We start from the raw sequence: 22,399 nt of genomic DNA on the forward strand, positions 1-22,399 counted from the left end.
AGAATATCCTTTGCATACCAATCTTGCTTTATTCCTGACAACTTCATCGTCTTCATTCAATTTATCCTTGAACACCCATTTAGTCCCTATAATATTCTTATCTTTAGCTCTAGGCACAAGCTCCCATGTGTTGTTATTTTCAATTTGATTTAATCCTTCTTCCATAGCTTTCATCCAATTTTCATCTTTATAAGCTTCAACAACATCTTTAGGTTCAACTTTAGAAATCAAGCATACTTCTTCAACAATTAACCTTCTTCTAGTCATCACACCTTTATTTTTATCTACAATAATCTAATTTTTTGAATGATTCAATCTTACACACCTTAGAGTCTTTTGATTATTCTGAATTTCAGGTTCCTGCACTTATTCACCGGCAACAGTAACATCCGGATTAACAGTCTCTACCAGATCAATCTACTTCAATTCTTTAGTCTGAATAGGATTTAGAACTATTTGCTGACCATCATCATATTTGCAAGATCTGATCTCATTCCCAAGGTTCTCATCTACCTTAACATTTGCACTTTCCACTATCTTTCTTAGTCTCTTATTGTAGCCTCTATAGGCTTTGCTATTTGTTGAATATCCCAAGAAAAATCCATCATCACTTCTTGCATCAAACTTTCCTATGTTGTCATCTCTTTTGATATAACATTTGTTACCAAAAGTTATGAAATATCTCATAGTAGGAACATGACTAAACCATAGCTCATAAGGAGTCTTACCCGTATCACCTTTGATATGAACTTTGTTGAATATTTAAACTATGCTAATATCTTCTCTCCAATAGATCTTCGAAACATTCCCTTCAATCAAAATAGTCCTTGTAGCATCCAAAGCAGTTATATTCTTCCTTTCAACAATTCCATTCTGCTGAGGGGTTCTAGGAGCAGATAATTGTCTTCTGATTCCATGCATCTCACAAAATGAATTAAACTCATCGGAACATAATTCACTTCCCCTGTTAGATCTCAGACATTTCACCTTCAATCCCAACTCTGTCTCAATCTTTGCTTTGGATATCTTGAATTTGTCCAATGCTTTTGATTTACCCTTCAAAAATAACCCATGTCATCCTGGAATAATCATCAATTAGCAACATGAAATATCTATCTCCCTGCACACTTCTAACATTTGTAGGTCGACATAGGTCAGTATGCACGAGATCTAGCAATCCATTAGATGTATACTATTTGCTTTTTAAAGAAATTATTAGTTGCTTACCCAACTGACATTCCTTACATACCAGATTAGAAGGCTTAACAATCTTAGGCAAATCCCTAACAACTTGTGTAGAACTAATCTTAATCATTGAATCAAAATTTACATGACACATTCTCCTATGCCATAACCATCAATTTGAGTAATCAAGCAACTTTTCTCACTAGCATTCAAATGAAAAATGTTACCATCTGTCTTAGTTTCAGATGCAATCTCTATACCAAAGGCATTTAGGATCTTACATTTACCATTCTTGAATTGTAAATCATAGCCTTTGTCAACCATCTGTCCAACACTCAAAAGATTATGCTTCAAACCTTCAACATACAAGACATCATCAGTGTTATGCTTACCATAAAAGGATATAGAACTGCTACCACAGATCACACAAGCTTTGTCATCTCCAAATCTTAGTATTCGACCATCATATGTTTTCATACTCACAAATTTTCTCTTATCTTTGGTCATATGATGTGAACAACCACTATCAATTACCCATTCATCTCTCTCTTCAACTTTAGCAGCTAAAGATTTCTCCCTAGTAGTACAACTAGTGGAATCAATAGGTACCAGTCTATCTTCCTTAATGGCAATAAACACAACTTCATCTCCTTCTGATTCTTCATCTGTAACACCTTCATCAACAACATAATAGAAGTTCTTCTAATTCTTATACTTTTGGTTAGACTCGTAAGGCTTATCATATTTCTCATGCTTCTCATATCTATCATTAATATCATGCTTATCAAACTTATCATGCCTATCATACTTATTCATTCTCTTCGGGTATCTAGAAGAAAAATATCCTATCTTATTATGAGAGAAATATTTTAGAGGCATTTTTCCATCATACTCACCATCTCTCTTAGGCAATCTTCAGGCAATCAATGCTTCAAGCTCATCTAGCTCTCTATCTTGCTCTTCCATCTCTCTTCTCTCACTCTCTTTTATATCTAGATATTCTGCACTCATCAAGATCATACTTCTACTTACCGAATACAGATGTTGATGCTCTAAATGTCATCTCAGACTTTCCATGCGATTCTCCAAATTTACTCAGCTCAAAAGTAGCAATCTTTCCAACCAGTATGTCTCTTGTTACTGTAGTCACACTCTGAATCTCATCAATAGCAACTACCTTATGTTTATAAGTAGGAGGCAAAGATCTTGACACCTTAGCAAAATTTTCATCTTCTTCAAGGGTTCCATAGACACATTTGATACCTAGGACAAGGTCATTCACCTTAGCCATGAAATAGTGTATGTTCTCATCCTCTCCCATCTTCAACATCTCATATTTGCCTTTCAAAGTCTGCAACTTAGTAACTTTCACTTGTTTGTCTCCTTCATACAAGATTTCAATATCCTCCCAAATCTTATGTGCAGTTTAAAGTCCCATTACATTTGTCATCTCCAAATCAATCAAGGCACTCAATAATTCTTCCTTCACTCTAATGTTATGTTCAACTTCCTTGATCTCATCAATAGTAACCGATTCATTCGGAGGAACATAATAGGCATTCTTTGTAATCTTCTAGTAATCTTCTCCAAGACATTTCAAGTGCAGCTCCATCTGGTTCTTCCATATAGCATGGTTACTTCCATCACATCTCGAATTGTCCTTCTTAATGATAACACTTCTAGTTCCATTTGCCATCTCAGGTCTCCTCAAGTGGTTAATCTTCTTTCGGAGGATCTAGCTCTGATACCAATAGTTAGCAACAACAAAAAAGGAAAACTGAGAGAGGGTGGGGGGTGAATCAGTTTTCACCGGATCTACAAATTTAATCACAACCATAGATTTGATAAACCATAGCAATAACAAAGATAAGAAAATTGAAATCATAACACATAACACCAAGATTTTGACGTGCAAAACTATGTTAAGGGAAAAACCACGGTGGAAACCTACCCACAATAAGATGATACTCTGCAGTAGTATGTAAAAATATTACAATGGGGAATGCACATGCATTTAGGCACATTGCCTAGAGATCACTGCTCAAAAGATAATGACCCGGAAGGCTACAAACCTTAGGGAAGTCTCACTAACTTACAACAAGATTCAGACTATAATCTTGAAGAAATGAATTGCAATAATTTAGCATCTCCAAATGCCTAATGACAGTTTCGGTTAAGCACAAATGTTTTCTCTACAACACCAATCTTTCCTCAATCACAACATGGGAAGATGAATCCTTGTTCACACATAAACCACTCTTTAATAATGCATACACAACCTTGACACATAAATTACATGACAATACCACCTATTTATACAAATAATCAAGCTTGACAACAAGGTCGGCTAAACCCTCAACTCACAATTACAAAATTACATCACACGATACAAATATTGACCATCAGACCAATATAATGATTTATGTGATATAGCATGGACCTAATTCAAATTTCTAAATACTCAACTCCAACAGAAATCATGCCAAGATCAACCGCAACACGCTACACCACCAAAAATACCGCATAACATAAAGAACATCACCATATCAACAAAGTGACCAAAAAATCACACAATGATCAGTACGAATCATCAAGACAAATAGAACACAATTAGGAAACACCAGCAAGCAAGTTGGAATCATAAAAAATAGCTGCACCAACAACACTTATGAAATCTTCGTCTGTCAATGTCTAAAACTCAAGAACACAACCAATCAGAAATTGTCACAAAGAAAGATAACTTGAGGATCACCAAATAATAAACCAGCTGAAATGAATATACACAAGACCATCCCAAACAATTTTCCAAAGACTTAGACTTTGAGCTGATCACATCATAATATACTGGAGGAAATACTAAACTCTGCAAAGCACTAATCAACAAAATATAGAACCAGATCATGTGATATTATCAATTAAGCTTCCTGGATCACCAAAATCAATACAAAAGAATATAATGATACTATAAATACTCCATACACCAAACTATAATCACAATGAACCAATCTACAATCACCGGAGCAGGAATATGTTGACATCAATGAAAACAATATATCCTAGCAGTAGCAATGTCCAACATTAGGTAGACGCATTAGGTGTTAGAAAAAGAGAAATAATCCTCTTATATGGAAGATGCTTTAGAAAATGGAGGGATAAGATTAAGAGGTGAAGGAAAGAAATGGCCGGCTAAGACTAAAGGGTAGGTAGAAGAAATAATTAACTAATGAAGAGGGGTAGGTCGAGGAAAATTAAGAGATAAATGACATGTGTCATAGAGGAAAAAGGTAATGAATTAATTAAATAAACAAAGATCTATTTAATTAATAAAGGAAGTGGGACCACTTAAATAAATAAAATATTTATTTAATTTAGAGAAAGATAATTTAAATAAATAAAAATATTTATTTAAATGAGAAAAAAAGGGCTAGAAGAAGATGAATGAATTAATTAAATAAATAAAGATTTATTTAATTAATGGAAGACTTGGGATAAAGTAATTAAATAAATAAAAATATTTATTTAATTAAACAAGGCATTTTTAGGTGTCTACAAATAACAATAACAATAACGATAAACCAAATATTTGGACAAGAAATAGAAACATTGTCAATGATGGAGTAGTGGATGTTAATAATGTGAAACCAAAACAACCTATCTTCAATTTATGAAGTCACACAGTGGTGGTTAATCAAGATAATAACAAACCTAAAACACCTTCCACTAATTTTCATAGAAAATTTACACCTATTGCTAAGCCACTTGAATTGGCTTTGAAAACACTTATTGCACATAAATTGATCACATTACTAGAAGATAGATATTTTGAGCCCAAAGTCAAACCAACATGATGGAATGACAATCATTACTGTGACTACCATAGAAGTAAAGGACATAAAACAAATGATTGTGAAAGGTTGAAGCATGTTATCCAAGATTTGATAGACAATGAGGTAATAACGGTGGATGGTCCTAAAACAAATGAATTTCATATGGCATTTAAAAATCCACTTCCAAATTATGAAAAGGGTGAAGCATCAACATCAAAAAATAATAATGGAAAAGAAAAAGTCAATTATGCTTATGTTTATGACAATGTGGTCAAAGAGAAACAACAACTTGAACTCGCAAATTCAATCACAAGAAGCAAAGCTAAGGTAACTTTGCCATGCCCAACAACTAATGCGCCATCCACCTCTGAACAATACAACATTGTGGGTCAATTACAAAAGATGCCTGCACAAATATACATATTGGATCTTTTAAAACTTTCACCGACACATAAGGAAATTCTGGAAAAAGATCTATTGGATACTACCATCCTTAATGATTTGGGTGTCGATCTATTCCAGGTCATGGTGGGACATTTAATAGTGCCTTATTGTTTATCCTTTATAGAAGATGATGACATGTCCTTACAACATCCACATAATGCTCCTCTTCATATTTAAGTTCTCATTCATAAGATGTGAGTCAAACGTGTCCTAATAGATGGAGGAGTTGGTTTAAACATTTGTTCATTAAGTCTCACTCATGCACTAGGATTTTCTGAAAAGGTAGTTGATCCTTAAAAGAGGATCACAACTAAGGCATACGATGAAGAAGAATTCTCCTCTAAAGGAATATTGGTGTTGATAACCAAAGTGGGACCTATGTAAAAAGATATAGTGTGTCAAGTCTTAGACTTGAATTTATTTTACAACATACTTTTGGAGAGACCATGGATCCATGATATGCAAGTTGTTCCATCAACTTATCATCAATGTTTGAAATTTCCCTATAATGGATAGGAAATCACAATTTCAACTAACTCTAATGCCTTCCAATATTGCAGTAACCTCAAACCAGTTCAAGATGTTATCATCCCACATAATAGAGAAGCATCTTCTTCTAGTCCACCACCTAAGGAAAGTTCATTTACAACCACTTTGACAAATTTTTCAGAAAAAGCTACAGTTGAGGGATGAAGGAATAGGATAATATTCTCTATAAGGTTTTCCACCTTCCCCTAGATCATATGGAAAACCATCAATGTCAAAGCTACAACCAGTTTCAAAACCACTCAAAATATTTGATGGATCATTTGTCAAACTAGGGACTCTATCTGAAGAAACTAAAGATAAAGACATCCTACAATGGCTATACAAAGATGGAGAGGAATCCCAACAAGAAGTCAACAATATATGCACATCAACAAAAAATTATGGAAAAGGATTTCATATTCTATATAAAATGGGATATGGTGGCAGCAACCCTGTAAGCAAAAGAAAAGAAGGTATTCTAGAACCTATACAACTTCCTTCTCAACATGCTGAGGACAAGATAGGATTAGGTTTTGAACAGAACCAACAAACTCTTAAACAACAAGAAGAAGAAGTAGCTCGTAAAAAACAACAACAAGAAGAGGCTTGTAAACAACAACAAGAGTAAGCATCTCAACAACAACAACAACAACAACAAGCAACTTGTAAACAACAACAACAACAAGAAGCAGTCAACAAGAAACAAGAATAGGAGAATAGTCAAACATAAGAAGAAATTTCCTGCAAGAGAGAAGAAGCTACTCATAATATCTATGAACAAATCTTTAGATTACAAGCTTCCAGTGAGACAAATTCGAATGAGTGGGAGTGGGACTCATATCAGTCTAAAGCATCCTATTATGCAAAAGATGTCGATATTGATGTAGTTCACTCGTATGTAGGAAAAACATCAGAGTATAGACTTCTTGAATTAGAATCACATGATATCGATTATGACTCTAATGAGGACAATCAGAGACTAATCAAGAGAGATCATTATGAAGAAAGTAACATTGTAGACCTATAAGTAACTATGGAAAGCTTTAACATTGCTATTATGACCCTTAATGCCTTTGAGACCAATCAATCAAATGATACTTTACCTTTGATACATCCAGAGCTTATTGATTGAGAACAAACTAGATCCATTGAGATAGATACCTTTCCTAATGATTATGTTGTAGAACCCAAAAACCTTCCAACAGTGAATTCAATGATGTAGCTTCTAGTTGAGAGTGTGCCAATTCTCTCCATCGCAAAAGTAAAATAAACAAATAAAATATCAGATCTAATATTGAAAATCATTTAATGACAATATTAGATTGAGGAAAAGTAAAAATAAAGGATGTATCTGATGGTGAAAACCTCCTTGAGGCACCAGAGGTTGGGAGATTTGATGCTCTTCTCGAGTATTATTAGGAGAGGTCAATATTAATCAAACCAATAGAAGCAATCAACATTGGTACATGAGACTATCCAAAGATTCTACAACTAGCAACATCACTATTAGAACAAGAGAAACAATATTACATTGAATTCTTAAAGAAGAAACAAATAAACTTTGCCCGGTCATATGTAGACATGCCAGGGTTGGATCTTGATCTCATAATGCATCATTTAAATGTCTCTCCTAGAGCTAAACCAATAAAGAAGAAGTTGAGAAAAATGCATCCTCACATAACTCTCCTTGTAAAAGAAAACTTGAAGAAATTTTTAAATGTGGGGTTCATAAGACTAGTTGCCTATCTAGAATGGGTGTCAAACATTGTACCTATTTCCAAGCCAAATAAAAGTATCAGGGTCTGCACAAATTTAAGAGATCTCAACAAATTGTGTCCAAAGAATGACTTTCCTTTACCAAACATAGACATCAGTGTAGATTTAATAGCTAGACACACCATGTTTTCTCTAATGGATGATTTTTCAGGGTATAATCAAATAAAAATAGCACCTGAAGATCAAGAGAAGACAACTTTCACATGTCCTTGGGGTATTTTTATTGGAACTTCATACCTTTTGGATTGAATAACGTAGGTGCTACATATCAAAGATCAATGACAACAATTTTCCATGGCATGATGCATACATTCACGGAAGACTATGTAGATGACTTATTAGCGAAATCATACACTAGAGAAGAACATATTGAGATCCTGGATAAGATCTTTTGATTGCAAGTTATGGCTAAATCCAAATAAATATGCTTTTGGAGTCACATCTGGCAAACTTTCGGGGGTACATTGTTTCAGCTCGAGGCATAGAAGTGGATTCGGCTAAGGTGAAAGCAATTATGGAAATGGAATCACCCAAGAATATCAGTTAGCTACGTTCTCTTCAAGGGAGACTTCAATCTATCAAAAAATTCATTTCTTAGTTGGTAGAATGATGTCATCCATTTACTCATCTACTACACAAGAATGGTCCATTCAGATGGGATGACAAGTGTGAAGAAACTTTTAGCAAAATAAAAGAATATTTGATGAATCCACCTATTTTGATGTCACCAATAGAAGGAAAACCACTTTTACTTTACAATCAACCATAGAGGTATCACTAGGAGCTCTCTTAGCGCAACAAGATCAGGAAGGAAAAGAGAGAGCTATTTATTATATCAATAATACTTTAGTTGGGTATGAGATCAACTATACATCTATTGAAAAATAATGTTTAGCTTCATGTCTCAAAAACCGTGACACTATATGCTAACATACTCAGTCAAGCTGATAGCTAAGATAGATCCATTGGAATACCTTCTTAGTAAAGAAACATTGATGCGAAGATTAGCAAAGTGGGTTATGATCCTGAGTGAATTTGATATTGAGTATGTAGACAAAAAAGCTATCAAGGGCCAAGTGATTGCAGATCAACTAGCTGAAGCACCATTACATGATGATAATCCTTTGCACATTGAGTTTCCAGATGCAAATGTTCTCACTATCACAAAATAAACATGGAAATTGTATTTTGATGGATCTTTTACTCAACATGGATCAAGAGCTGGCATAGTATTCATGACACCTGAAAGACATACAATCCCAAAGTCATATAGATTAAGTTTTCCTTGCACCAACGACATGGAAAAATATGAAGCATTAGTCACTGGGATCAAAATGGCTATAGAATGGAATATCACAGTTACATATTTATGGGGATTCTCAACTAGTAATCAATCAAGTCAATGATGAGTATCAAACAAAAGATGACAAGTTAATGCCTTGAAAATAGATGATTGATGACTTCAAGAAGTACTTTGTTGAAATCACATTTGAACAAATTCCAAGGACCAATAACAAAGCTATAAATGCTATGGTGATAATTGCCTCTCTTCTGTAGACTCGGGACCATCAAGCTCATTATGAATTCCTAGTAGAAGAATTGTTTCATCCTGCCTATGATAGCTCTGATACCCAAATCATTTGCCACATAGTGGGACTCAGTTCCTCTTGTTATGGGAAAATTTATACCTACTTGAAAGGCAATACCCTTCCCTTGGACCTATCAAAAAATCAAAAGAAAAACTTTATTTGATAATCCGCTTGTTATACCATCGTTGTCGATACACTTTATCAACGAGGTCTGGATGGTACTCTCCTTAGATGTCTCAAACATGAAGAATCTAAGAAGGAATTGAAAGAAGTTCATTAAGATATTTGTGGCACTCGTTCAAGTGGTCTAACTCTTGTAAAGAAACTCATGCGATTGGGCTATTATTGGTTGACTATGGAAAAATATTCTTTTTAGTATGTTAAGAAATATAAACAATGTCAAATTCATGGTAATCTCATCCATGCACCAACTTAGGAGATGCACACTCTTGCAAATTCTCGGCCTTTTTGTCAGTGGGGTCTTGATATCGTGGGGAAAATTCATCCTTCTCCTTTCAATAGTCACAAGTTTATCATCATATCCACAAGATATTTCATAAAATGGATTGAAGCCATGCCTCTAATTCATGTCACAGGAAAACAAATTGCTTCCTTTATATTGAATTACATCATCTGTTGCTATAGAATTCCTATTTCCATTATCACTAATAATGGGCGACCTTTTAAGAATTAGGATGTAAAGGAACTTTGCGATAAATTTCAAATCCAACATAGATTCTCAACACTATACTATCCTCAGGGAAATAGTCAAGCTGAAGCGTCAAACAAAACCATCTTGAAAATATTGAAAAAGATAGTCAATGACACTGGTTGAGACTGGCATGTTCAGTGAATCTTCTTCATGGGCGTACCACACCAGTATCCGTACACCCACTTGAGACACATCATATTCCCTTATTTATGGATCTAAAACAATCTTTCCCCTTGATGTTGACATACCTTCCATGTGAGTATCACTAAAAGGTCTAATTCCAGATGAGGAACATTAAGTATCCAGGCTACAAGAACTGGAATTGTTGTAAGAACGTCATTAGAATGCTTTTGACTATTTGAAAGCATATCAGCAGAGAATTACAAGGAGCTATAACCACAAGGTCATGCCTAGGGTGTTTCAAGTTCGTGATCTGATACTGAAGGAGAATTTGCACAATCAGCAAGACCGTAAGAAGAAAGGGAAATTTGAATCAAATTGGTTGGGCCCCTTTGTTATTGTAGCTAGATATGGGTTTGGTGCTTACCATCTATCAACATCAAAAGGTGATTGGCTCGAAGAACCTATCAACAGTTCTCATCTCAAAAAAATTATGCCCGAAAAAAGAAAAAATTAGGAAAAGTAAAAAAAAAGAGTCAAAAATACAAAAAAATTAGAAAAACCAAAAATACAAAACAATTAGAAAAAGCAAAAATACAAAAAAAAAAATCAAATATGAGAAAAAGTGCAATAAAAACAAATAGTGAAAAGTCGGAAATAGGCACTATTTGTGAACTAACTCTTCCATTTATAAGGGCATGCATCTTCCTATATTTCTGCCACCATACAAGTACATATACATAATAAAGCTTTTTTTAGGCATCATATGTAAATTCCCACCATGGCTTGGATCATTGTTTATATCCATAATAAAGGTTTATTTTTGGAATGGGGGCAAAACCTTGAACCTAGTTGGGGCAATCCGCATTGAGCTTAAAATGACAAATGAGCAACAATATACAACAATCATAAAACAAAAACAAAAAAATTCAATGTTGAACACCAATCGAAATTTCACAAACAACAATCAAACTCAAAATCAAAATCAATAACACAAACTAAATCAATGGATGATATCTTATAGATTACGATTTAAGCACTTTAGTAGAAATGTTCAATTGTTTCATCTTGATTTTTGTTATCATGTCTCCTGAGTGACTCAAGGATGTCTTCAACTAGAGGAGCAAGGAAGGAGCATGATATTTTCTTTGTTTGTTGTCTGTAAGTTAATCATTAGTACTGTGCAAATTTTTCATAGGACGTGATCAACAAAACATCATCAATGACATTTTGGATTTGCATAGTATAATGATTAACTCTTGTTTTATTTTACACAAGTAATACTTAGGTCATCTTGGTTCATTTATACCTCGATGCTTGTGTCAACTTGCAATATCAAAATACATGTAAGTAGTACTCAGGTCATCATGGTTTAAAGATACCATTGATGTTTGTACAAACTTACGACATTTTAAAGGCTCAATGATGATAACAAGCATGACAAAATGACCATCTTGATGACAACATTGCAGTAATTAGCATTTGTATATTTAGTTATTTCATGCATCACTTTTCCAAGGCTTGAGGTTTTAAAATGATGTTATCTCTCCTATTAAGGGATTGAGTACATTAGACATTAACAAAAAAATATCTGATTCATCTGCATGAAATTTCATTTTAGTGGTGTGCATTTCATCATTGTAATTGTTCAAGATAGGTGTTTCACTGCATTAATCATCAATTTCATTCATCATTTCATTAGATCCATTCTGCATGTAGTTGCTTTTAATTAAACATTGCATTAGTTATTTTGCATATAGTTGCATTCCTTGAATCATTGTATTTAGTTTCATTACATATTGATTTATTTTAGGTCATTAGATCATTATATCCTCTCATAATTGTACATCATTTCATTCATTTAGTTAATACATGCACTGCATACATCATTGTATTCATTGTTACATTGTGTTGCATTTATCATTGCACATTTTATTTGTTCACATCACACTTCAATTTATTTCATAGTCATTCTCACTGTACACAATAAAATCTTACATACACACATAAGCATCAAGTGTTACTGAGTATGTCATATCATACATTTTATCATAATATCATAAAATGCATCACATAGTAGATCATCATCATTGCATATTGAATCATAACATAAATCATTGCATTAATCATAGCATAAATCATCATGATCATCATCATACATCTCACAATCAAATAAACATTGTATAAAGCATTATAAATAGCATGAGCATTGCATATCATAATCAACAAACTCATAAGAAACACATAATTGGAACATCTAATCATGTAAATAAATGCATACATCCATCACATAGATAAGATAAAGCATGTGTAAATAAATGCATGTATAATATAAATAATACACAATCACATCATGGAGCATATAGATCAATAGTCTCCACTGCATCTCATATAATCAAGAAATAATCGATATCCAGTGTACAATGATATCAAAAAATATGAAAGATACATAAAAAAATGATAGGAATAATCAAATATCTCCTAGGCATATATACATCAAATAGTAATACAACATATCAATCTAAGATGCACTCTCCCTTGAGGTGGTAGGTCTAGCTGCATCTCCTGCTGCTTCCCTAGATGACCCAATATCCGAATCTCAACAAAGTGGTCCTATAACACCTCTTCTCTCTGTCCGTGATTAACTTCATCCTGATATAGTCTCAAATATTGTTGCATAACTAGGGGCACATTGATCAATAGGTACAAGATCCTCATATAATTTTTGATAATGCTCAGCCTCTTTGGTTGAGTGTCAGATCTCTCTGATAGTGTCACCTATAATGCTCACTACAACAACTTTCTCTATCTTGTCAGCATGAGCCTAAGTGTTTCCATAGCGTACAATAGATGAATCTCTCTCTACTATTAGAGAGGAAATCTATCCTTGGGCTTGCACAAGCTAACCTTGTACTTGCGTAAGCTAACCCTGTAGTTGTTGTACCAAGGACTATAGTGCACTAATTTGAGCCCGCTGCTAATGGGAAAGAACCTTGATCTGTATCTACCACTATGTTGGAGCCTGACTAGGAGCATCTAATCTACCTATGCCCTATGTAGGAGAGATCTTGGATCGCCTCCTCCGATGTACCCTAGTCTCCCATCCACTAGGCACATCCTCCTACCCTCTTAACACCTAGAGCTTCTAGCACCAATGTCTCCTACACTATCTCCACCATTCCCACCATCTCCCTCTACAAACTCTCCCTCTACACTCTCTCCCCCATCATATTCATCTCTCCTTTGTGTTGGTGCCCTCAACTGTGGTCTATCATCATCATCATCAAAGGATGGCATCTGCTCATCTAGACAAGATATCCTCAGTACTGCATGTGCCACAAAATAGTGCAAGTACTCTACAGTAATCCCTCCATCAATAAAATTTGATGCATAGTCCCATGTCTGTGATACCAATCCAAAGTACTTTGCACAAGCTATCTCATAGGATATAGTCAAACCCCACTCTGAAACATTTTGTTGTCTCCGGGAATATAAGGCATCTCCATGTGGGACTCCCAGTACTTGGACATACTATTTGAATACCCTCGTATGTATGAATCTCTTAATGATGAAGGGTGTCCACCCAATCAGATATCTGAAAGTGAACACATACAACATCTCAATGACATCCTCTGACCATGGCTTGTAGTCTAAGTAAGGTCGCCATATGACTATATCTAGATCATCCAAGACTAGTCACCAATACTCCAATTTTCCTAGCTTCTACTGGACAACAACATTTATATAACCATAGACATAAGGTCTCCCAACTGGTCAACCTTTGTCTGCCAATGGATGAGGAACAACTATATTCTCCCATGCCCAAATCTATAAAAAATCCCAACTATATACTCGTCGCTCCAAGATATACCACTTGATGAAGATCATGATACAAATGAGCTAGCATGTAGGAGCCCCATGCATATTGGACTCCCTTAGTGATCATGCTTTCAAGTAATTAGCCCTAGCCAACTAATAGTCCCTTTGACCTACTGTCAGGACATAAGAAGCCTCCAACAAACCCAACCAACACAGATGACAGTGGCTCATACAGATCCAACATATCCTGCCATGGGATCTCATAACCATAGATCTCATCATCATCGAAGATCCTCATAAGTGCATTGGTACCTCCCTGCTCAATTTGATCGTACATAACTAGATCCCCCATCACAGGAATCCTTAGAATTTGGTAGACATCCTCTAGAGTGACTGTCATCTCACCAATCACTAAGTGGAAAGTGTTGTGGTCACTGTTCCACCTCTCAGCCAATGTAGTAAGTAAAACCCTATTTATCTTATACTAGGGCATCTCAAATAACGAAGATAAATTACATCTTACAATAATATCCAAATTCACTTGCACTAGATGGGGAATCAATCACCAAGTATTTGGGTATCACTCTCGAGACTGAAGCACATCTAAGTTATATAATCATGACATATTATAGTGTTAGAATTCGATCAATAAACTTATCTATCAATCTAATTAGCTAAGGTGAAATTTCAATCAATCTTGTTGAGCGCTTGTCATTGACTCTCATTCATCATGAGGTCAATCATCATCTATTCCATGAAAGATCAACAAGACAAAAGTTGACACGATCGAAAAATCCAAAAAGCAAGGAGAAAAATAATTTTTTTATTATTTTGGCGTGGATGAGCTAAAACAGTGCTTGTATGCACTATAGTGCATAGTCAATGTGCTAAATCAACCAATGCACTAGAAAACCAACTCTATGTGCCAAAATACCATCCTATGCGCTAAAGAACCTAACTGATATGCTAAAGGTACTAACTTATGTGCTAAAACTGGACCCTATATTGCATGTGCTAAATCATGATTTATATACTCCAAAACACACTTTGTATGCACTAAATCAGCTTTAATCTACGCTAAAGGTACTAACTTATGTGCTAAAATTGGACCCTATATTGCATGCACTAAATCATGATTTATATACTCCAAAACACACTTTGTATGCGCTAAATTGACTTTAATCTATGCTAAAAAATCAACAAAAACATGCAAAAAAATTAACAATTTTAACAACATAAGGGTTTTCAAGGTACATACCGGAGGTCCATATGCTACTGGCCAAATACATCACCAAACTCGTTCAAATCTATGAGTATGATAGGGGATCATCATTTTTTCTGCAAGCTCACTTCTTCAATAGAAATGCACAAGTGACAAATCAAATGGTTAACTTTTTCACTGTTTACCTTTTTAAGAGGTGAAAAGAGGGGTAATTAAGTAGGGGTGTATTTTCCACTTGCTCAATTTAATCAATTAGCAATATCATTCCTAAAAATTTTGGGAGATGAATCGTTCGTAAAAATCCTAAAATTTTTAAAAATTCTCAAAAAATTCAAAAAAAATCCGATTCATCTCCCGAGGGGGCATACATGCATTATCAAGCAACAATCAAGGTTTGGGGCAAAAATCAATTTTTTTATCATCTGGGGCATTGAGCAAATTTTTGTTTGAACCACATGTCGAGAACACATTGCTGCAAAGAGGAGCAAAATGTATACCCTAAAATTTTGTCTGGAGAGAATTAATTAAATACAAGTTATTTAGTTAATAATTTCTAAATTCTTCTACTTATAAATAAATTGAAAAATTTATTAATATAGTTCACTTTTCCTTAATTCTTTCTACCATTAATTATTTTCTCCCTTTTCTAATTAAATGAATAAATTTAATTAATTTCTTTTATTTAATTACTTCTTCCCACTTAATTTGAATTTTTAATTCAAATTAATCACACAACTCCTAATCCTAAACCACTTAACCTTACCCCCCTAGCCTAACCTACTATCTAACCTTGGGTTTAACTAACCCTATCCCCTCCAACTTCCTTATCCTAACCTCCTATATATGGAGTGTCCCTTCTCTCTTTAAGATACATGGCATCCTTTCCACATGTCATTCCCTTTCTTGCCACTTGCCCTCTTGTTGGCATTTGCTGGAGATTCTTTTCCACTTATCCGTCTAAGGATGATAAGTGTCATGTCTCCCAAACTCCTTTCAAACCTCTTCATTTCCAACCATCCATCTCTCTAGATCGAATTCAAACCGTTGAATCCTGCCACCTCAACTCATGTCTTGGAAAGGCTATAAATACCACCAATCTACATTCATGAGCTCCTCTCCTGCATTTTTATTCATGCATCATTTAGCTTATATCATTGATCTTGCATTCTCAATCTAAGATCTTGCATCCATTTAGCATAGTAATTTACATTTGCATTGTAGCATAGTCATATTGTATCAATCATGTAGATCACAACATCATATTGTAGCTAATCATTCTTCAGGTTGTCATCTTGGAGGTTTATGCTACTGAGAGCCACATCAATAGACCCACAAGGTCCTTGGAGATAGAGGACAATGGAACCTCATGGGGGAGTATTTCTTTACATTATTTATTAGTTGAATTCCTTAATATAATGTTTCATTGATGTATGTTAGATGCTTTTAATTGATTGTCTAACATTATAGCATACATTTTTCTAGCGTCCACTGTGGGGCCCTTGCCCCATTTTTAATATTTTCTTGTAGGTTTTCATTTGTAGGATAGCTCAGAGAAATAATTTAGCGCATACACTGCAAATACTAGCGCATCAGATCTCTATTTCAACACATACATGGTCCAGATTAGCGCATCAACCTTACATTTATGTGCATCGATCTGATTTTGTTTATGTTTTAATATTTTTTTAGAGAATTTAAGTAGAGTAGTGCATAGGAGTCTTATTTTAGTGCATAGATAGGTTTAAATAGTGCATAAAATGCAAAATTTATTGCATAGACTCTCTATTTTAGCGCATATGTGTTTATTTGTAGAATTTTAAAATTCCAAGACTAATCAACATCTTTTTGTTTTGCAAGTACAAAATATGTTGTCAAAGACTCAAATATAAAACTACAAATAGTATTTGTAGTGGCTGGAGCTATTTTGATGTGTTATATTAGGAATCTAGTTTAATTAGGAGGTTAAAGAATAACATGTCTTCTATGTCTAAGATGATAGGTGAGTATGCTCTGCCTTTCATTGGGTGATCAGAAAACTAGACTCATTGCTTTTCATTTTACTAGTGGAATAAGTTAGAAGGCCTACCCTCCGGAGTAGCCCATAAGGCTGAGTGAGAGGGAAACAACATCAGTGGGAACAACTAAAGCCAAGTTCATCCAACCGACTATAAAATAAAAGTGGTCTTGATGAAAGTCAAGATCAATGAAAGTGCTTGAGAATAGCTCTCTTCTATACCTTCAGGTATATCAAACCTTGGTCCTCAAGGCTAAGAAATCTCTTAATGGAGTTTACATCCCAACACTCCAAACATATGCCCTTACTTGAACCATTAGAATAAAATCCACTTTTTAATCCTTGGTGCGATAATTATCAGTGCAAGAGGATAATAGGTTTCCCCCCAAGACACTCACCATGTTAGGCTCCTCAGAGGAAAGGCAAAAATCCTCAGCTTTGCATAGACTACTCGTAGTCTTCTGGGGAGAGGGTGGTTGGGCCATCCTTCCAATCCTGAAGGCCCCTACCTGCTACCTCTGGACAACACCAATAGTGGATATCCCCTCTTAGGGTGCTTACACTTGCATCACAGAGATTCCAAGTTGTGGGTTGAGTTATCGCATTGCATCCAATCCTTAGGCTAAAACTTGTTTGAAGTATCTTCTATTTGTTATACCCGTGGAAATTTGGGCTTTCTTTGAGCCCCAAACATACACTCAATGTTTAGATCAGAGGGCAAAACAACCGTTTGAATACTTGCTTCTGTGTTTACATCATTAGTCATAAAATCATCCATTAAAACACATAAACTTTCAATCTGAAACAAGATTAAATTTTTAAAACATTAAACAATCAAGGCAGTTTAGTGCATTGACCCAACAAAATAGGGAACAAATTGAAAATATTAGCGTATTCAATTAACATAACTCACAAACTAAATGTAGTAGCACATAGAATAGATAGATTAGCGCATAGCCCAGGTAGATTAGTGCATAGAATTGATAGATTAATGCATAAGAAGAACAAAATAGTGCACCAAAGGAATATAATACTGCATAGATTAAAAATTTTAGCACATTCCTAGTATGTTCTAGTGCATACACTCATTCATACCCCAAATAGAGAGAAAAATATGACACTTGTCAGAAAACAAATTTTAGATTCAGATACCCTTTTTAGAGTATAATTCATATTCACCATCACAGGATTAGTTCCAAAATTGATAAAACCTGGTTTGACAAGTGAAATATTTTCAACATAGCTGAGATCAAACATTTTAAGTGCATAGTCATTATCCATTTAATCTTTGATTTTTTAACACAATTTCTTTATCAAGATCTATCATTCTTAATCAGGAAATAAGGGCTTTTAAATTAATTAACTTAGTCTTACCAATAGGATCTCTCCTATTTGACTTGGTTAATTCAAAGTAAACTTTCACTCTAAACAAGGATCAAGGCTTAGCAATCTAAATCACTTGTATGCCAGTTTTGACTAGAAATTAGAGGAGAAGATTAAAATAACATAAACAAAAACAAAAATCCATAATGGTAGATGAATAAAATCATTTCTTTCATAGATATAGATCACGTGATCAAGATGATGATGATGAAGAAATAACCAAGGAGACAATTAAAGAAGCACAACAAGATCCCAGATTTGGTAAATTCATGAAAAGGTATTAGAAATTGACAAAGAAAAGTATTTTATGATGTTGGTAAACTTGAGTGTCAAATTACCTCATGACTTTGATGTAACATGATTAAGACAAACTGAAGGGATAAGTGAAACTTGAAACAATATAGATCAAAATAGTGACACTCGAACTCATGATGATAGGAGCAAGAACCATAGAAATAGCAAAACAAGGAATAAAATAGATAACCTCCTTTCAACGCTCACGCAACATATACAAGCACTCCAACAATAAATCTACGATGTGCAAAGGGGAAATACAAAGAGATGTTCATTGGAATATATTTGCCCCTATCCATTTGACAGAAGTTTAAACATGGCACCTTTCCCACCAAATTGTGAAATTCCCAAATATGATAAGAATAATGGTAAAACAAATCCACAAGATCATGTGAGAGAATTTTTCTCAAGGAGCATGGAATTTGCACATAATGAGACCTATCTAATGAGATTATTTCCAAGAAGCTTGGGTGGGTAATCCTTGAAGTGGTTTTCAAAACTTCCATTGGGAATCAACTCATTTGAGTAACTGGTAGACAAATTCATATCTTAGTATTCATACGATATTGAAAACGAAGTAACCATTCTTGATCTATGTAACATGAAATAGATAAATGGAAAATCTTTCATTGCATTCTTGCAAAGATGGAGCTGATTGTTTGCTAGAAATCCTCGTGAAATACCATAACAAGAGAAAATGGATATTTTGATCGATAATCTAAATAGTGAAATGAATTACAGACTCAAATTACAATGTCCACCTAGTTTCAATAAACTAATTATATACAGAGTTAAAATAGAAACATTGTCAATGATGGAGTAGTGGATGTTAATAATGTGAAACCAAAACAACCTATCTTCAATTTATCAAGTCACACAATGGTGGTTAATCGAGACAATAACAAACCTAAACCACCTTTCACTATTTTTCGGATAAAATTTACACCTATTGGTAAGCCACTTGAATTGGCTTTGAAAACACTTATTGCACATAAACTAATCACATTACTAGAAGATAAAGATTTTGAGCCCAGAGTCAAACTAGTATGGTGGAGTGATATTCATTATTGTGACTACCATAGAAGTAAAGGACATTAAATGAATGATTGTCAAAGGTTGAAGCATGTTATCCAAGATTTGATAGACAATGAGGTAATAATGGTGGATGGTCCTAAAACAAATGAATCACATATGGCATTTAAAACTCCACTTCCAAATTATAAAAAGAGTAAAACATCAATACCAAAAGATAATAAAAGAAAAGAAAAAATCAATTATGCTCATGTTTATGACAATGTGGTCAAAGAGAAACAACAACTTGAACATGCAAATGCAATCACAAGAAGCAAAGCTAAGGTAACATTGCTAGGCCCAACAACTAATGCGCCATCCACCTCTGAATAATAAAACATTGTGGATCAATTATAAAAGATTCCTGCACAATTATCCATATTGGAGATTTTAGAACTTTCACTGACACAAAAGGAAATTGTAGAAAAATATCTATTGGATACTACCATCCCTAATGATTTGGGTGTCAATCATTTCCAAGCCATGGTGGAAACAACACCTCATTGTTTATCCTTTACAGAAGATAATGACATGTCCTTACAACATCCACATAATGCTCCCTTTCATATTGAAGTTTTGATTTATAAAACGTGAGTCAAATGTGTCCTAATAGATGGAGGAGATGGTTTAAACATTTGTTCATTAAGTTTCATTCATGAATTACAATTTTTTGAAAAGACATATGAACCTCGAAAAAGGATCACAAAAGAAGAACACTCCTCTAAAGGAATTGTGGTGTTGCTAATCAGAGTGGGACATATGCAAAAAGATATAGTGTGTCAAGTCCTAGACTTGAATTTATCTTACAACATACTTTTGGGCAGACCATGGATCCATGATATGCAAGTTGTTCAATCAACTTATCATCAATGTTTGAAATTTCTCTATAATGGACAAGAAATCACAATTTTAGTGGAATCTAATTCCTTCCAATATTGAAATAATCTCAAGTCAGTTGAAGATGTTATCATCCCACATAATAGAGAAGCATCTTCTTCTAGTCCACCACCTAAGGAAAGTTCATTTACAACCACTTTGGCAAATTTTCAAAAAAAGTTGTAGTTGAAGGATGAAGGAAGAGGAGAATATTCTCTATCAGGTTTGCAACCTTCCCCTAGATCATGTAGAAAACCATCAACGTCAAAGCAACAACCAGTTTCAAAACCACTCAAAATATTTGATGGATAATTTGTCAAACAGAGGACTCTATTTGAAGAAACTGAAGATAAAGATATCCTACAATGGCTATACAAATATGAAGAGGACTCCCAACAAGAAGTTAATAATATCAACACATTAACATAACAATATGGACAAGGATTTCATATTCTACAGAAAATGGGATATGGTGGTAGAAACCCTATAGGCAAAAGAAAAGAAGGCATTCTAGAACCTATACAACTTCTCAACATGCGGAGGACAAGACGAGATTAGGTTTTGGATGGAACCAACAGACTCATAAACAACAAGAATAAGAAGCACCTTGTAAACAACAAGAAGAAGAAGCACCTTGTAAACAACAAGAAGAAGAAGTAGCTAGTAAAAAACAAGAAAAAGAGGCAACTCATAAACAACAACAAGAAGAAGCAACTTTGAAAACAACAACAACAAGAAGCAGTCCACAAACAATAAGAAGAGGAGAAGTCAGAGAAATGTTGAAATGAGAATAGTATGAGGTAACATAGGAATAGAATCATTCGCTCCTCGCATAAAGATGATATGAAATTAGATTTTAAATTCCAAAGAAACGGTAAGGATGGGACACACATCATGATCCTAAAGGAAGTTACATTCTGACAAGTATGAGATGCATTAAAATTGTCATGTTTTTTTGGAAATCCCACCTTTATTACAAGATTTTTCCCACTACGCAAACTCGCACAATTGTCTTTGTGTTGAACTATGATTGTTGTTTCTATGTATTTCTTATATCTAGAAATGCAATAGTTAGAATATAGTGAGAATTAAGTGCCATTGAATAGAAATTTGTAGGTGAAGATACATGAAGGTAACATATATATCACAACTCGTGCCATATTCAACCTCAAAAGGTGATTCAACTAGCGTCATCGGTATGTTCTTAAAACTGAATGGTGAATTGAATATTATTTAGGTAATGTGAATTAAATATTATTTAGATAATGTAAAAGGAGATTTGATTCTTGTAGTAAATTCCTTTAGTGGGATCAATAGTAATTAATGTATTTTATTAGGAATCGTACAGGAAGATAGTATGGGTACCAGAAAGGTGGAACTCCATTGCGAGTTTGAGTGGAAGTTAACGTAGATAATACTACAAAGAAGGTTTTTCATAGACACCCATTTGGGCGATGGTCACCTAGGAGACTTGATCAACAAAATAAGAGAACCCATAGCCACAAAATAAATGAAAAATTTGGTAAAAAGTGGATTGGT

The sequence above is a fragment of the Cryptomeria japonica genome, chromosome 3 (assembly GCF_030272615.1).
Source record: "Cryptomeria japonica chromosome 3, Sugi_1.0, whole genome shotgun sequence".
In the NCBI taxonomy this organism is placed as follows: Eukaryota; Viridiplantae; Streptophyta; class Pinopsida; order Cupressales; family Cupressaceae; genus Cryptomeria; species Cryptomeria japonica.